At 40.8% G+C, this 18,325-nt stretch overlaps 1 long non-coding RNA gene across 1 annotated transcript in view; it reads left to right on the top strand.

Annotated features, from left to right (window-relative positions):
• The window catches only part of A330093E20Rik (RIKEN cDNA A330093E20 gene), a 361,774-nt gene that overhangs the window by 85,410 nt on the left and 258,039 nt on the right, over positions 1-18,325 (top strand). The gene's annotated exons all lie outside the window — the stretch shown is intronic.

Genomic DNA, 18,325 nt, shown 5'->3' with positions numbered 1-18,325 from the left:
AGATTACATCCTAAGTGGAGTTTCCTCTCCCTCCTCTCTCCCTAGTCCCTCCCTCTCTCTCATCTCCCCTTTCCCCATCTCCATCCACTCCTCCATTTCTCTTCAGGAAAGGGCAGGCCTCCTATGAAGATCAACCAAACATACCAAGTTTCAATAAGACTAGGCACATTCCCTCATATTAAAGCTGGACCTGGCAGAGGAGAAAAGGGGTCCCCAAAGCAGGCAAAAGCATCAGAGATAGTCCTTGTTCCCACTATTAAGATTCCTATAAAAAAATCTACACAATTGTCACATACATGCAGAGGCTCTAGATGAGACCCAGGCAGGCTCCCTAGCTGTCACTCTCTATGAGCTCCTATGAGCCCAGGTTAGTTGATTCTATAGGTTTTCTTATAGTGTCCCTGACCCCTCTGACTCCTGCAATTCTTCCTCCCCTTCTTCCACAGGATTCTCTGAGTTCTGCCTAATGTTTGGCTGTGGATCTCTGCATCTGTTTCCATGACTTTTTGGATAAAGCCTCTCTGATGATAATTGGGCTAGGCACCAATCTGTGTATATAACAGAATATAAAGAATATCATTAAGAATCACTTCATTGACTTTAAAAACAAAATGAGTCATATTTGGTTCTATCCTGTGTCTCTAGGCTACTCAGCTTCTGGATTCTGGCCCTGCAGGCAGTGTTAGGGGTAGGTTCCCTCTCATGGCCTGCGTCGCAAGCTGGACCAGCCACTGGTTAGCCACTCCCATAACTCTGTTCCACCTTTATTCCAACACATCTTCTTATAGGCAGGACAAGTTGTATGTTGAAGTTTTTGTGCTTGAGTTGCTGTCCCAATCCCTCTACTGGAACTCTTGCCTCATTACAGGAGATTGGTGGTTTAGGCTCCATACCCCCTATAGCTAGGAGTCTTAGCTAGGATTACCCTAATAGCTTGCAGAGAATTTTCATTGCACCAGGTTTCTAGCCCACCCCCAGATGCCATTAAATTCCAGTTGTCTTCCCAGTATTTTCTCCCTCCATCCTCCACACACCTAATATCTTCTGCTCTATCCCTACCCACCCCCAGTCTACCCTTGAAATCTAGTCTATTTCCCAGAGAGATTCATGTGTCCTCCCTTGAGTCCTCCTTGTTTCTTAGCTTTACTGGGTCTGTTTATTGTAGCATGGAGATCCTTTACAGCGAAGATCCGCTTGTAAGTGCGTACATCCCACGTTTCTCTTTCTGTGTCTGGATTACCTCAGACTGGGTTACAGTCAGGATAGTTTTTTCCTCGTTCCACCCATTTGCTTGCAAATTTCATGATGATGATGTTGTTGTTTTTGTTTGTTTGTCTTAACAGCTAAGTAATACTCCATTGTATAGATGTACTATATTTTCTTTGTCTATTCTTCAGTTAAGGGCCATCTAAGTTGTTTCCAGTTTCTGGCTATTAGGAATATAATTGAACATAATTGAGCAAGTGTCCTTGTGATATGGTAGAGCATTTTGGGGGTATATGCCCATGAATGGTATAGATGGGTTGTGGGATAGTACTAGTCCCAGTCTTCTGAGAAACTGTCAAATTGATTTCCAAATTGGCTGTACAAGTTTGCACTCAGACCAGCAATGGATGGATGTTCTCCTTGCTCCATATCTTTACCAGCATGAGATGTCTCTTGTATCTTTGATCTTAGCCATTCTGACAGGTATAAGATAAAATCTCAGAGCTGTTTTGATTTGCATTTTCCTGATGGCTAAGGATGCTGATCATTTCTTTAAGTGTGTTTCAGCCATTAGAGATTCCTCTGTTGAGAATTCTTTGTTTAGATCTGTACCCTGTTATTTAATTGGATCATTTGGTTTGTTGATATCTAGTTTTTTGAGGTCTTTATATATTTTGGATATCAGCCCTCTGTCAGATGTGGAGTTGATAAAGATAATTTCCCATTCTGTAGACAGCTGTTTTGTCTTTTGGTGGTATCCTCTACTTTATAGAAGCTTTTCAGTTTCTGTAGGTCCCATTTATTAATTGTTGATCTTAGTTCCTACATGATTGGTGTTCTGTTCAGGAAGTTGTCTACTGTGCCATTGCATTCAAGACTATTCCCTACTTTCTCTTCTATCAGGTTCAGTATATACAGTTTTATGTTGATGTCTTTGATCCACTTGGACTTGAGTTTTGTAGGTGATAAACATAGCCTATTTGCATTCTTCTACATGCTGATATCTAAATACTCCAGCACCATTAGTTTAAGATGCTTTATTTTTTTCCACTGTATAATTTTGGCTTCTTTGTCAAAAATCAGATGTCTATAGTTGTGGGGATTCATATGTGGGTCTTCAACTTGATTCCATCGATCAATGTTTCTGTTTTTATGCCAATACCATGTGGTAGAACTTGAAATTAGGGATGTTACTACTTCTTGGAATTTGTTTTTATTGTCCAGGATTGTTTTAGTTATCCTAGGTTTTTTGTTTTTCCATATGAAGTTGAGTTTTGTTCTTTCAGAGTCTGTAAAGAATTGTGTTGGAATTCTGATGGGGATTATGTTGAATCTAGATTATTTTTGCTAAAATGGCTATTTTACTATGTTAATCCTACCAATCAATGATCATGGGAGATCTTCCCATCTTCTGGTATCTTCTTCAATTTCTTTCTTTAGAGACTTGAAGCTCTTATCATATAGGCCTTTTACTGCTTGGTTAGATATTTTATATTTAATAATATTTTATATTATTTGTAGCTATAGTGAGGGGAGTTGTTTTCTTAATTTCTTTCTCAGTCAACTTATTGTTTGAATATAGGAGGGTGTAGTATTAATAAATTTAGTAATTCCAGGTGTGAGGTTGCTTCCCACATCAATTGTTTATGTTCCCAAATGAAAGACAAATACACAGCCTTTATATTTTAATATGCCTTAGGCATCACAATAACTGGGCAACTGCCTAACCTCCATGCTATGAGAATCTACCACCCACCAATAATTCCTAGTTACTACTTACTAATTTACGTACTAATTTCTATGTTCCATCTTGGTTGCTTTTGACCCAAATTACCAGCCCTCTGGGCCACATTCTCTTCTCCCCTTTACTTGGCAGGAAACCCAAAACCCAGCCTACATCTCTCTTCCCCAGCTATTGGCATCTTTATTTATCAATCAGAAATATCTGGGGGCATGTTCCCAAAGGCTATGAGGAGCAGACCCTCTTCTCCAAAATGTTTTGGGGGACCCAATTAGCATTAGAATACAAGCAGATACAGGAAGGAAACTGATTTTGAGTTAATCTTGTATCCAGCCAAGGTGTTTATCAGCTGTAAGAGTTCTCTGCTAGAATTTTTAGGGTTGCTTATGTATACTAACCTGTCATCTGCAAATAGTGATACTTCAGTTTCTTTCTTTCCAAATTGTATCTGCTTAATATCTTTTAGTTGTCGTGTTGCTCTAGCAAGTACTTCAAGCACTATATTGAATAGGTAAGGAGAGAGTGGACAGCCTTGCCTTGTCCCTGATTTGGTAGAATTGCTTTGATTTTTTTCTCCATTTAAGTTTATGTTAGCTATCAGCTTGCTGTACATTGCCTTTACTATGTTAGGTATGACCTTGTATCCCTGGTCGCTCAAAGACTTTTATTATGAAAGGATGTTAGATTTTTTTTTTTTTGTCAAAGAAGTTTTCAGCATCTAATGTTTTTTTTTTCCCAGTTTGTTTATAGTAGATCATGTGACAGATTTTTATATGTGGAGTAATTCCTGTATCTTTGGAATGAAACCTACTTGATCATGAAGAATGATCTTTTCGTAGTATTCTTAGGTTAGGTTTGTAAGTATTTTTGTATCAATGTTCATAAGGAAAATTGGTCTGTAATTCTCTTTGAATCTTTGTGTGGTTTGGGCATAAGGGTGAGTATGGTCTCATAAAATGTCTTTGGCAATGTTTCTTCTGTTTCTATTTTGTGGAATAATTTAAGGAGCATTGGTATTGGCTCCTCTTTGAATGTTTGGTAAAATTCTGTACTAAAACCATCTGGTCCTGGTCTTTGTTTGTGAGATATTTAATGATTGCTTCTACTTCCTTAGGGGTTATAAGTCTACTTTAAATGCTTATCTGACCATGATTTATTTTTAGTAAGTGATATCTATTAAGAAAATAGTCCATTTCGTTTAGAGTTTCCAATTTTGTGGAATACCAATTTTTGAAATCTGACCTTTGAATTTCCTCAGTGTCTGTTTTCACTTCTGATTTTGTTAATGTGGATATTCTCTTTGCCTTTGAGTTAGTTTGTATAGGGGTTTGATTATCTTGTTGATTTTCTCAAAGAACCAACTCTTTGTTTTATTGATTCTTTGTATTGTTCTCTTTGTTTCTATTTTATTGATTTCAGCCCTCAGTTTGGTTATTTCCTGACATCTACTCCTCTTTCTCACTAATATCTTCCTGAAGGCACTTAGTGCTATAAACACTATTTTCATTGTGTCCCATAAATTTGGGTATGTTGTGCACTCATAATCATTGAATTCTAGGAAGTCTTCTATTTTTTTCTTTATTCTGCCTTGACTTAGTAGTCATTTAGTAGAGAGTTTTTCAGTTTCCATGAGTTTGTAGATTTTCTGTTGTTTCTGTTGTCGAAATTCAGTTTTAATTTGTGGTGGTCTGATAGGATACAGGGTCTTATTTTAATTTTCTTGTATCTTATGAGACTTGCTTTGTGACTGAGTATGTGGTCAGTTAAGGAGGCAGTTCCATGAGGTTCTGAGAAGACAGTGTATTCTTTCAGGTTTGGATAAATGTTCTGTAGATATCTATTATATCCATTTGAGTAATAATGTCTGTTAATTCCATAACTTCTCTGTTTAGATTTTGTCTAGATGTCCATTGGTAAGAGAGAGTTGAATTCTTCCACTATTAATGTATGGAGTTTAATGTGTGATTTAAGTTTTAGTAATGTTTCTTTTATAATTGTGGATCCCCTTGTGTTTGGGGGCATAGATGTTCAGAATTGAGATGTCATCAAGGTAGATTTTTCCTTTGATGATTATAAAGTGTCCTTCCTTGTTTCTTTTGATTAATTTTGGTTGGAGGTCTATTTTGTTAGATACTATAATGGCTATACCAGCTTACTTCTTTGGTCCATTTGCTTAGAAAATCTTTTTCCAGTCCTTTACTCTGAGGTAATACCTATCTTTGGTATTGAGATGTGTTTCTTGTATGAAGCAGAATGATGGATCCTCTTTTCACATTTACTCTGTTAGTTTGTGTCTTTTTTAATTGGGAAATTGAATCCATTGATATTGAGAGATGTTAAATTACCAATGATTGCTAATTCCTGTCATTTTGTTGTTCTTTATGGTGGTGGTCAGGTGTGTGTATGTGTGTCCCTTATTTTGGTCTTGATTGTATGGAATTATTTATTTCCTATGTTTTCTTGAGTGTAGGTAACCTCCTTGGGGTGAACTTTTCCTTGAAGTACCTTTTGTAGGGCTAGGTTTGTGGATAGATATTGTTTACATTTGACTTTGTTTTAGAATATCTTGTTTTCTCTATCTATGGTGATTGAAATTTTTGTTGAATATAATAGTTTGTTCTGGAAGTGGTGGTCTCTTAGAGTCTGCAAGACATGTGCCCAGGACTTTTTGACTTTTAGAGTCTTTGTTGAGTAGTTCGGTATAAAATTCTAATAGGTCTACCTTTATATATTACTTGGCCTTCTTCCTTTGCAGCTTTTAGTATTCTTTCTTTTTTTTCCTGTAGATTTAGTTGTTTAATTATTATGTGGCACAGGCAGAGGGAGATGACTTTCTTTTCTGGTCCAATCTATTTGGTGTTCTGTTAGCTTCTTGTACATTTATAGGCATCTCCTTCTTTAGGTTAGGAAAATTTTCTTCTATGATTTTGTTGAAAATATTTTCTGGGCCTTTGAGCTGGGAATCATCTTCTAATACTCTTAAGTTTGATCTTTTCATAGTGTACCAGGTTTTCTGGATATCTTATGTCAGGAGCATTTTAGATTTAATATTTTCCTTGACAGATGTATCAGTTTCTTCTATTGTATGCTATGCCTGAGATTCTCTCTTCCATGTTTTGTATTCTGTTGGTGATAATTGTATCTGTGGTACCTGTTTGCTTACTTAAATTTTCCATCTCCAGGATTACCTCAGTTTGTTTTCTTTATTGCTTTTATTTCCATTTTCAGGTTTTGTTTTCCTATATTTCCTAGATGTATTTATTCATTTTCTCTTTAAGGCCCTCTATCATCTTCATATGATTGATTTTAAGGTCATTTTCTTCTGTTTCAGCTGTGTTGGAATATTCAGGGCTTGCTGTAATAGGATAAATGGTCTCTGATGGTGCCATATTGCCTTGGCTGTTGTTGACTGTGTTCTTACACTGGCCTTTAGGTATCTGGTTTTGGGGCAATTATAGGTTTAGGTACCAATTTCTAACTTTATCTGTGCTGGATGAATGTTTTTTGAATTTTTTCCCTGTGGTTTCTGTTTTTGATCTAGTCTTCTGGCCTGAATGACCTGTGGTTCTAGTGATCAGTCTTCAGGTCCAGTAGGGTATCTCTACTGGGGTTTTGGTATCCTATGTGATCTCTTGGGTTTTGGATGTCGGTGTTATCCCTGCTGTTTTGGGAACTGGGAACTCTAGGGTTCTAGGTATCTGTGTGCCCTCTGGGATTCCTAGTACCTGCTTGACCTCTGTCAGATTTGTGGGCCTGGAGTTCCTACTCCCTAGTACACTAGTGGCCTTTGGTAGAGCAGGAGTTTTCCATTGGAGCTATGGGCCAGTATCACATGAAAGCCTTGAGGGCCAAAACTTGAGGTTTCCTGGAGAAGAGAAACTATTCAAGACTGATTTTCTTGCCTGTCTAGCTATGCCATGGACTTTAAACTTGCCAGTCCACATAATCATGTGAGTTACTTTGTTAAACTTTCTGTATGACTTATACCTGTCTATACCATCATTTAAGTACTTGTTTACATAGATGTCTTAGGCACTGCTTTGTTTTCTGGGGAATGCAGTAAGTACAAATGACCTTCCTGCTACCTCTAGAACTACATAGCTTAGAAGATAGAAGGAACATTAGAGACCATCTGAAAATTTTCTTCCCATCTTATGAGTAAGGAAGTTGAAGGTCAGATTTTTTATTATTTGACATAACCCCATGACTAAGAGCCTAGGCTCCTGACTCCCAGTTTTCTGCCTATCTTACATGGTCATGCCATGTCTATATTGATTCATTTGAAAGAGACTTTGGCCCAGATAATGGTGTATTTTGCCACATGTTATGGACATGTAATAGTTGGGATCTCTCCTAGATATAAATGAACTTGATCTTTTTATGGAACTTCACATGAATGCTTATTAGAGACATTCAATAATATGATCTCTACAATATGGTGGCTGGCAAGGGTTGGGAAGATGGTTAAGCCTTGTATGTTTTGTTTTTGTGGTTTTTTTTTATGGCTGGTGTTTCTCTGTAGGGATTTTTTTCATCTCACTCCCTAATCTTCTCATATGTTATGTATATTAATTTGTTTATTAAGTAACAGCCATTTTTTTATTTAACTAAAAATGTAAAACTACACTAAGGGTGATAACATGGGAAATTTATCATGCTAGCCTTACATATTAGCTGATAAACCTGTATCTTTTAGCATGAAAATAAATCTACAGCACTATTCAACAACATTTCACTATAGAAAAACACCTGAAAAAAATCAATTTATAAGGAAGAGAAGGTTTATTTTAACTCATAATTTAAGAGGTTGTGATTGGCCAACTCTGTTGCTTTGGGGCCTATATTGAGGCACAAGGGGACCAAAGGAGAATAAAGGGGCTCATGTTTTGTGTTGAGAGCAAAAAGAGAAAGAGAAGGCAACAAGTTTAGTGGTCTCTTCCAGTGCCTGCTCCTGTAACCCAGAAATTACGGTAGAACTCATTTCCTGAAGGTCCCACTACATTTGACCAGCATGAGCTGAGATGTACTGGGAGTCATTCAAGTCACCCTGTTGTAGTCTGTGCAAGTTTTTCTTGATCTCTGGTGCAAGCCACAGGGATATCTCCTGAACAACTGCACACAGCCTCCTATCTGGCTCCACTCTTGCTCCCTTCAAAGTCCACACTGCACAGAGAAACCAATCCATCTCTGAAAATGCAAATTTTGCTGCACTACTTCCTATGGTGGCTTCCCATAGATTTATAACAATATGGTAGCATTTTGTGGTCATCTTGTGTGCTTCATTCTTTTTATCTCTTATATTCTTTTATTATCCCTGCTTCTCCTGCAATACTGTGTTCCACTTATATGGATGCCATGGTCTTTGTTCTTCCTTCTATCTGGAATTAAACATACACACACACACACACACACACACACACACACACACACGAGCATGAGTGCTTCACATCATTGGCGTCTCAGTTAAAATGATTTCTCCTAAAAGCAGTTCCTGATCACTCTGCTTTAAGTACTCACTCTCTTATCTGCTTCTTTAGCTACCTTTTTATTCTATTTCCCATTATCATTATCTATGATTATCTATCATAAATAAGTAAATATCACCTCTAGTCATTTCCCCTATAAAATACAAGCTCTATCAGGCAGTCCCATTTAAGCTATTCCATCAACTACAGACACTGGAATCGTTCATTAGAAATGTGGGAGTGTTTTGTTCATTCTAGAGAGGGTAGTCATTAATCATATCTTGAGTGCATTTGTTCATTTCATCGTGTAGATGGAGTTCCCACTTTGATGGGTGGGTCTCTGGCAAGAAGATTGCCAGGAAATTGCACAGATAAGGCCTTTGCCCTCATGGAACTTATATTCTATTATGGCTGGCTTGAGGGAGACACCAGAAAGGATAAACAAATGTAAATCACATGACATAAGATCCATAGAGTAATACAAGACAGAATAAAGGTTTTGGGAGTATCAGCAGTGGGATGACACTTGGGAACTGTTGAAGCAGTTGAAGTAGTGAAGAAAAACTTGAAAGACTCTATGGACAGAGACCCTGATATGGATTGTTAAAGGAACAGCCAAAAGGCTGTTGTTGCTGCATCAGGGAGAGTGGCTGGGAGGGGCTAGGAGATCTAAGGGAAGCAAGGATCATGGCATAACTAGCAGGTTTTGCTGGTCCATATGATGCCTTGGGCTTAATTGGAGTGAGACAATATCTACTAGAGGCCACAAAGTGATACAAGATATGTTATGTAAAAAGAATTTTTCTGTCCATTGTTGTGAAATAGATATGGGTATGCTAGCAATGAAATTAGGGAGGTATTTAGGGTATGTAGTGACAAAGGCAGTGACACTAGAGCCAATGTGCTTTTTAAAGCAATACACACAGGACCTGATTTTGTACCTGATAATGGGTACAAAATGGGATTACCTTCCATTTATTAGCAGAGAAATTACTAATTTAATACATAGGTGATTGTCATACATACAATTAACATTATACAGATGCAGCAGACCAGGCTGGCCTCGAACTCAGAGATCCGCCTGCCTCTGCCTTCTAAGTGCTGGGATTAAAGGCTTGCGCCACCACGGCCCGCAGGTTGTCTTCTTGTATTTAGTAACACATACACATACACACCACCAACAACGTCACAACCAACAACATTTTAAGAAGTAGAGAACATGAAATTTAAGTACTGTATGGGAGGGTTTGGAGGAAGAAAAGGAAAGGGAAAATGGGATAATTATATTATTATCTCAAAAATAAAAAAAAAATTATTGAAAGTAAATCAGGAAAATAATACTGTTCATATAACTCCACAAACAAACAAAACCTTATACACAAACTTAGCCAAAATGTTAAAAACTTAAACATTGAAAACTATAAAGCAGTAAAGGATGAAGCTCTAGAAGATAGCAGAAGGTGAAAGACCTCCCATGCTCATAGATTAGCAGAATTAATATTGCTGAAATGTCTTTATTACTAAAACTCATATACAAATTGAATTCAATCCCTATCAAAATTCCAATGACAGTCATAGAAATAGTAAAAAACAAACAAACAAACAAACAAACAAACAAACTAACATGGAAGTTAATGATTATGAATGGTTAAGACAACACTCAGTAAAAACATGAACAGTTCTGGAGATATCAAAGAACCTGCCTTCAAACTGCATTACAGAGCCATAGTGACAAAACCAACATGATACTAGGGCAAAATAGTCACATAGACCAATAGAATCAATAAGAAGATCCAGAAATAAGCCCAAGCAGTTATGAGTGTGTGTGTGTAAAGAAACTTAGCAAATGTTAGAGGGATATACACATGAGGATATACACATGAGGATATACACATGAGGATATACACATGCATAGTACCAACTAGATCTTTATCTCCTATCTTATACAAAAAAATCCATTAAAGAGAGATTAAATTAGGATTTACTGAAAGAACTGAAACTTTGAACCTACTTCAAGAGAGCAGGGAAAGCTTTAAGATATAAGTGCAAATAACGCCATTCTGCACAGGATTTTTAGAGCCTGGTAAATAAAAGCAATCGGAGAGTCTCAGTCAGTAAAATCCACGCTCTGAAAGCATGCCTGCTGCCTGAGCCTTGGAGTGGCTGTAGAGAGAAGCTCATTGGCTAGGATAATAGCAGAGTCAATTAGTGTCAGGCTCAGTAAGAGACACTGATATGAAAAATGAAGGTGGAGAGCTATTGAAAGACAACATCTGGTGGTCATCTGGGGGTTCCACAAGTACCTGCATACATACACACATACATTCTCTCTCTCTCTCTCTCTCTCTCTCTCTCTCTCTCTCTCTCTCTCCATACTTAAGACCACAACATATGCAAGAGGAATTTTTTTTTCTTTTCCATTTTTTATTAGGTATCTAGCTCATTTACATTTCCAATGCTATACCAAAAGTCCCCCATAGCCACCCACCCTTTTTAAAAGTGCAAATGAAAAAATTCAACGTCATTGGCCATCAGGGAAATGCAAATCAAAATTATGCTGAGAATTCGTCTCACTTCAGTCAGAATGTTCACTATTAGGCAAACAATAAACATGGCAGGAAAGGGTGTCCTGGGGAAAGGGAACCCTTGTATATGGTAAATTAGTGCAGTCTTTATGGAGTCAGTATCAAGGTTCCTAATAAAACTAAAACTCTATCTACCATATAATCTACATATCCCTTTTGAATATACTCAAGAGACTGTAGTCAGCTTACTATGGAAATACACATGCACACCTGAGTTCATTATTACACTCTTGGCAACTGCCAAGTTAGGGAGCCAGCTATGAGTCCATTAATGGGTAAATGATAATGAAAATACACATTGGTGTTTATAATCCATAAAGACGAATGAGATTGTGTCATTTGCTGGAAAATGGGTGGAACTGGAACCATAATGCTAAGTGAAAAAACAAGGCTCAGTGAGACAAGTGATAACATTTTCTTTGATCAAAGGGATTTAGAAAATTGGAGAAGTTAGGATACAGGAAGAGACGAGAGAGAGGGGGTTGAGAAGGAACAATACAATCAAGGTATGTGCATGTCTGAAAATGTTATAGTGAAGCCTGTTACTTTCCACTATTAATATATGCTAATATAAAAAAGTAGACTTGCCATTTACTGAGATAAAAAAGGTTTGCGATGAGAGCAAGATTAAGAAAAATCTCAGGTAGCATTTTTCTTAAAAAAAAAAACAGCACATAATCTTACAGTGATAAATTCTAGAGCTTTAAAGAATAAAAAACAAGGTTTTTATTTTATGTGTCTGTCTGTGTATATATGTGGACATATGTATGGGTACCCACAGAGGCCAGAAGAGAGCATCAGATCTCAGATCCCCTGGTGCTGGAGTTAAAGGAAGTTGTCATTTACCTGATGTAGGTGCTGGAAACAGAATTCCAGTCTTCTGCAGGAACTGTAAGTACTCTTAAGCACTGAGTCACCTATCAAATCCCAACTCTAGATCTCTAGATCTTTCCTAGTTGCTCAAGGATTTTTCTAACAGCTCTCTGATTGCATTTACTCATTATTCTTAGTTTAAAATTTCCATAACATCATAACATATGGTGTGTGTGTGTGTGTGTGTGTGTGTATGTGTGTACTCACACACACATGCTTTCCATAGTCATGCTGATACAGGTCATATAGCCATAGCTCATTTCAGAGTTCTTTGGAATATCCTGGGGATTAGTCTCAGGTCTAAAAGTGTAATCACATGTTTCAGATGCACCTTATACACAGAGCCTGAAAATAACTATGCACAGTATCTTTAATGTGCTTGCAACTCATCCCCTAAGTACAGGTGTCATGCTAGCACTCAAAGCATTTGGATTTGAAGCACTTTGGGTTGGGGGTTTAAGATTAGGGATACAAACTTGCCGCTGGCAAGAAAAGCCTAGCTGACACATCTGTGGGCTCAATGTTCTCTATTATTTCAGTTTTTCATTTTGAAAAGGAGGAAACCAAAGTCCAAAGTTCAGACTTTAACTGGTCTCTGAGGCCAGTGAGTTACAACAATCTGTGAGTTGTTAGACCGATCAGGAAACACAGACCTCTGTTCTTTACTCCCTCAGCAATGGCCCAGCCGTTCTCCCCTGGTAACCACTCATGGCAACCGGCATCTCTCTGAGAGCACAGAGGAGAAGCAGGCTAAGCCAGATGTAGTTGTACACACTGTGATTCCTCTACTCTGGACGATGAGGCAGAGGGATTTTGAGTAGAAGGCCAGGCAGGGCCATTTAGCGAAAGACTATCTAAAAGAAAGAAAAAGAAAAGAAAAGGAAAGAAAAGTAAAACAAAGAAAAAAATTGTATACTATTGTTTTCTTAGTCACTGTTTTATTACTATGAAAAGTAATACCATGGCCAAGGCAACTCTTATACGAGAAAGCATTTAATTAGGGGGTTGCTTACAGCCTCATAGGGTGAGTCTGTTATCAACACAGCGAAGAACGCGGTGACCGGTAGGCAAGCATGGTGCTGGAAAAGTAACAGAGAGCCTTACATCCTGATCAGTAGGCAATAAGCAGAGAGAGACAGACAGAGACCAGAGACAGAGACAGAGAATCACTGGGGCTGCTGTGGGGATTTGAAAGGTCAAAGCACGCCCCAATGACACCTCCTCCAACAAGGCCACATCTCCCCATCCTTCATCATCAGCTCAGCAACTAGGGGCAAGTCATGCAAACACAGAGCCTATGGCGGCTGTTCCCACTCAGACCAGCACACCCGTGTTCTCAGAAACACTCAGTTTCACAAAGACCAAGGAGGGGGAAGAGAAAGCGCGGTGAATGTTGTGGTCTCAAAACGAGAAACAGGGAGCCTTTGCCTCTAACCTCCAACAGTCGGGAGGATTCGCTCCTCTTTTGTGTCTACGAAGCAGCACTCAGAAACCGCAGAAGAATGTTCCTGCTGTCTGAGGCTGCCAGGAACATATGGAGGGCATTCTTTGGGTTTAAGATGCAAACACTGAACATACGTCTTCCCTCCTAGAATCTCTCGGCATGTGAGCAGTGAGCCTTGCTGAAGGAAAGCCCATGAGAACACTTCACTTGGGGGAGGGGATATTGAATGTACCCTCCCTCTCCACACATGCCAGTAGAGAGGAGGGGGAGGGGGTTGCCTTTCCAATCTGTGAAAGACAAGAAGAGAAAGCGGCAAGCATGGCACTCCTTTTGGATGCTGCTTCGGGTTTGAAAGTGAAGGATATAAATGTCTAATTAGAGACGAATGCCGCTTGCACATTTAATCTTGCTGGGGGCTGAGATCACGCGGCTCATTATCGGCTTCTGCTCCCTCCAGTCTTCCCTGACACTTCTCTTATTACTTTCCAGCAGTCCTGCCAGGCACTGCACTTGAGCGGCCAAGCCTCCGTTTGCTCAGGGCTGCCTTTGATATAGAGGTGACAGGAGGCCCAGAGCTGTGGTTCAAGTTTCTTTTGTACTCTACGGGGGAGTCGGGGTGGGGGAGCCATCAATTCAAATATGGTCCAGGATCACAATTAGAGTTTTGGCCCTGGTCATTTTATCTCTAGAAATCTCACTAAAAGACATACTGAAGAGTTCAGATGGGCACTCACAGAGAATGCTCACCTATCATGTCCTGCCTGTCTTCCAGAGAGGCATGCCAAATCTTGATGAATTTCATGTGAGCTTTCTCCCTTTCACGTGGAAGGATTTATCAGTGTATTTAGTAGGGATCTTTAAGAGCAAATATATTAGTGTCCAACGGCTGTTTGTAACTCCCCATCTATAAGAATAAACCATCAGAGATCAGGAAAAATGTTAAAGACACAGCCAAGGATATCACCTGAAGGAAAAAGTATTTGATTTTTTTCCCCCTCCACCCCATGATTTTGGCTAATACCCAATTTTTCTATTCCTTTAAGAGAAGAATTTTAGTATTAAGAACCACATATAGTTCATGGGGAAAACAATAAAAAGACAGCCAATGCCAGAGACCTCATACTGGTTAAGGGTTTTCAGCCCAAAGAGTAGACATCATTATTTAGAATATAAAACCGTCCTCTTCCTTCAAAGGAAAGACTTTGTTTTATGTCCAGTGAGCTCTCAGCCCTGTGAGGAAGCAATTTGGAATGCCCCAGGATGGAGATTTCCAGGTAGTTAGCATTTTTAAATTCAGAGAGGAGTATCTTAGTAATATCTGTAAGGTCCCTGAGGGTTCTCAGTACCTTCTCTGCCATAGTTTGGGGCTTCCTCCTGTCAAAGCTGTGTCCAAAACAAAAGCCAGGCTGGTTTAAGAATCGGTCAACATAGTACGAGGAAACGAAGACCCGGATGCAGGCAAGTGAAGTCCCACAGGATAAATACCGTGTCATGTGGGTTCCCACAGTCCAGCTCTGGTGTCTGTAAAGGTCACAGAAGAAAGGCCTGTGTGGGCCCAGCTATGTGGCACACAGGAGACCAATCCACTGCCAGCAGGTTTCAGAGCTGCCATAGGTCCACTCTACTTCATATACACATATACCCTTCCTCGGGAACCATGGAGGATACCATGCAGGGAGCAATGAGAGACAGATGGTGGTTTGCCATCATCTCTGATGCCAAGGACTGACAACTCTTGTGGAGCAGTATCTACTTCATGATGCCCACAAGCCTGGTCCAGGAACTGTGGAGCATAGCTTAGCTCTGGGAAGCTTTTCCCCTAGAACCCGCGGAGCTCATGGATGCTCTAAGGGCAAAGCCACAAGCATCCATGGGGAGGATGAGTCAGTCTCTGCTGAGGAGTCAGAGCTCCCAGAAGCATCCTTTCTCCTATGTCCTAATTCTCTGGGCCTTCTCTGCCAATTGTATCTTGATTTTAAAATCATCAGAGAAATAGTAGTAGCTGATGCTGCCAAACTGCAGAACGCCGAGAGGAACGGTGCCATATGGGGCTAATAATTGTCGACACCAAGAAGTCCAATAAGATGACAGAAGATCAGGATGGGCTCTGAGATCTGGGTAAAGGTATTATTAGGCAGAGGTTCTGACACCAGTTGACAACACAGGTTCAAAGGCAGGAATGACCTCTAAGTGTGCTCACTGTTCAGAACATGAATTTTCAGGGCAGCACACAGTGTGTGGCTCCCCTCCTCCCCCAACCTTCTTAAGTCTCTGTTTCCACTTATAGATTCCCTTTAACAGGTGGCAAGGGTGAAAATGATGCCCCTAACACACACTGCTGGGGATCAAAGCCAGGCCCCCACATACCAGGCAAGTGCTCTGTCATAGCTGCCCTCAACATTTCAAAGCATTTTACACCATTTTCAGACAAAGTCAGGGACAAGTGCTTTTAATTTCCCCCTAAAATTCTAAGTGCTGACCCTCAAGCTATGTAACAATTACTTTATTAATTGGAAGATTTAGGTTTTGTTAATTGGACTCCAGTATTTCCCCATGCCCCTCTCAATTAACCCAATTTCAATTGGAAGCAGGGGAAATCCCCAGCGAAGTAACCATGGCTAGTAATAGCCCTCTCACGTTGTGTGCACACATTTCTTTCTTTCGTGGTTTTCTTTTTCTTTTCTTTTTTCTTTTTCTTTTTATTTATTTATTTATTTTTTGCTTTTATAGGTTATTTTAAATTTTTAATTAGGTATTTTCTTCATTTACATTTCAAATGCTATCCCAAAAGTCTCCCATACCCGCCCCCCCCCCCCCACTCCCCTACCCACCCACTTCTTGGCCCTGGTGTTCTCCTGTACTGAGGCATATAAAGTTTGCAAGACCAAGGGGCCTCTCTTCCCAATGATGGCTGACTAGGCCATCTTCTGATACATATGCAGACATGAGCTTCTGGGACAGGTGGAAGCACCACAGCTTCTGGGACAGGCCCTATTTCGTGGTTTTCTAATGAAATAAAGCAAAGCAAACAAACCCCCGTATTGGTGGTGTCTAAGAGTCTTGGAGACAGTGTGGTGATGAGTGAGTTGTCTCCAACCCACTGCAAGGGTCATGGCCACAGTAAACTGCTCATGTCTCTATGATCCTGGCCTAGAGGCTTCCATGATGGAAGCAAGTGAAAGGGAGCAGGCTTCAGCCTCCTGCAGTCTCCACAGAAGCCTTCTACACAGTGGCATTCCCTTCCCCTCAGTGTTACGTTGTTCAGGTTCCAGTTTTGCTTCTAAATTTTTACCCTTTAAAAATCAAGGGTTTCTGATTTTTGTGGGGTTTTTTTTTTGTTTTTAAACTTTTTATTTGTTCTTTGTGAATTTCACATCCTGGACCCTAATCCCACTCATCTCCCACTCCCCTTGTACCTGCCCTCTACTCTTGCAACCTCCCCCTAACAGAGAGAGAGAGAGAGAGAGAGAGAGAGAGAGAGAGAGAGAGAGAGAGAGAGAGAGACTGACTGACTGACTGACTGACTGACTGACTGACTGACTCTGTGGAAGCTGTACTGTCTCACAGTGTGTCCTACAGTATACCCTTTTGTCCACACTTCTCTGCTTGCAAATGTAATGCTTGCATTGGTATGAGGCCTCTGGCTTCTGCTACTCTATCAGTAAGGGAGCCCCCTCTGGGGACTCCTCTCAGATATCCTGCTGTTGCCTTGTGTCATGGAGATCCTGTAGTTTGGAATCTGCAGGACCTGCCCCTTCATGCACTCCCACAGTTCATCCACGGGATAGATATTGGGATAGGCCAATTTCAAGCTCTGGATCTGGGCCTGAGGTGTCAGAGCTGACCAGCCAGCTGGATCTCCTTCTCAAATGCTCTCAAAGCTGGCTTACCAGTAACCCTTACTACCAGGGCCAGCTCTACCCTAATGCCCAGAGAAGGTACAGTGCCCACTCTCAGTATTGTAGCAGGTAAGGGACATGGCCAATTCTCCCACTCTCATGACCCTGGGGCCAGCTCTCTTGCCTGCCATAAATGGCAAGGGATTAGAGAGGAAGGCATTTCTCCCTGTCTGTGCCACCACCAAGCAGACAAGAGGTGGGGATGCTCTCATATATGACCTTGGGGCCAACTACTCACAAACTCCACATCAAGGGCAAAAGGATGGAGGGAGGGGATCTCTCCTTTGCTGACACCACCCCATAGCAGACAAGAGACAGGGCCAGCTTTCCTGCCTGCTATTGGTGGCAAGGGGTGAAGGGGGGTTATCAGACAAGTGGTGGGGCCATGCTTACACCCTTGGGGTGCCTTGCCTGCTCTACCCAATCCCCATGGTCTGCTCTACTTTGCTACCTAGGTGAGGTACAGGGCTTGCTCTCCTGAGTGCTGCAGCTGCTGAGGGGCAGGGTCAGCTCTCCTGGTCTCATGACCCCAGGGCCAGGTCTACCAATGCCACAGGTTCTGAGGAGCAAGGTGGGAGAGGGTATCTCTCCCTTATCTACTCCACTGCATGGGAGATCAGTGGGCATGGCCACTGATCTCCCAGGCCAGGTTTCCCAAGTTTGTGTCCTCTGTGGCTGGCTTACCCACAACTCCCAGAATGCATGGGGCCACACTCCTGAGTACTGGCTAGGGGCAGAGCCAGTTCTCCTGTTCTCAACCCCCTAGGGCCAGCTCTCCTACAATGCCCAGGTAAGGGCTAGGGTCAGTTCTTCACAGTCCTTAGATTAGACATCAGCATGTCCCCTGGCAGTAGCCCAGACCAGGGGCATCTGTCTGGCCTTTGAAGGTAACAGATCCCTGCTGCTGCAGGGCCATGGACCCTGATGTGCCCCCCTGTATAGGCCAGGACCCACCATGGTCCCAGGTGGCATCACCAGCTACTCATATTAGGCAGTTCTTTAGTACCCTTGAGTGTTACTGATTGAATCTCCAGTTCTGCCTCTCTTCATGGTGCCCACATTCTTCTGTTTTCTTTTTCTCTTCCATTTCTCCACCACTTATCCTCTTAGAG

This window comes from Mus musculus, chromosome 18, assembly GCF_000001635.26.
Source record: "Mus musculus strain C57BL/6J chromosome 18, GRCm38.p6 C57BL/6J".
Taxonomy (NCBI): Eukaryota; Metazoa; Chordata; class Mammalia; order Rodentia; family Muridae; genus Mus; species Mus musculus.
Note: the sequence above shows the minus strand (reverse complement) of the source record. Positions and strands in the feature narration are given on the sequence as shown.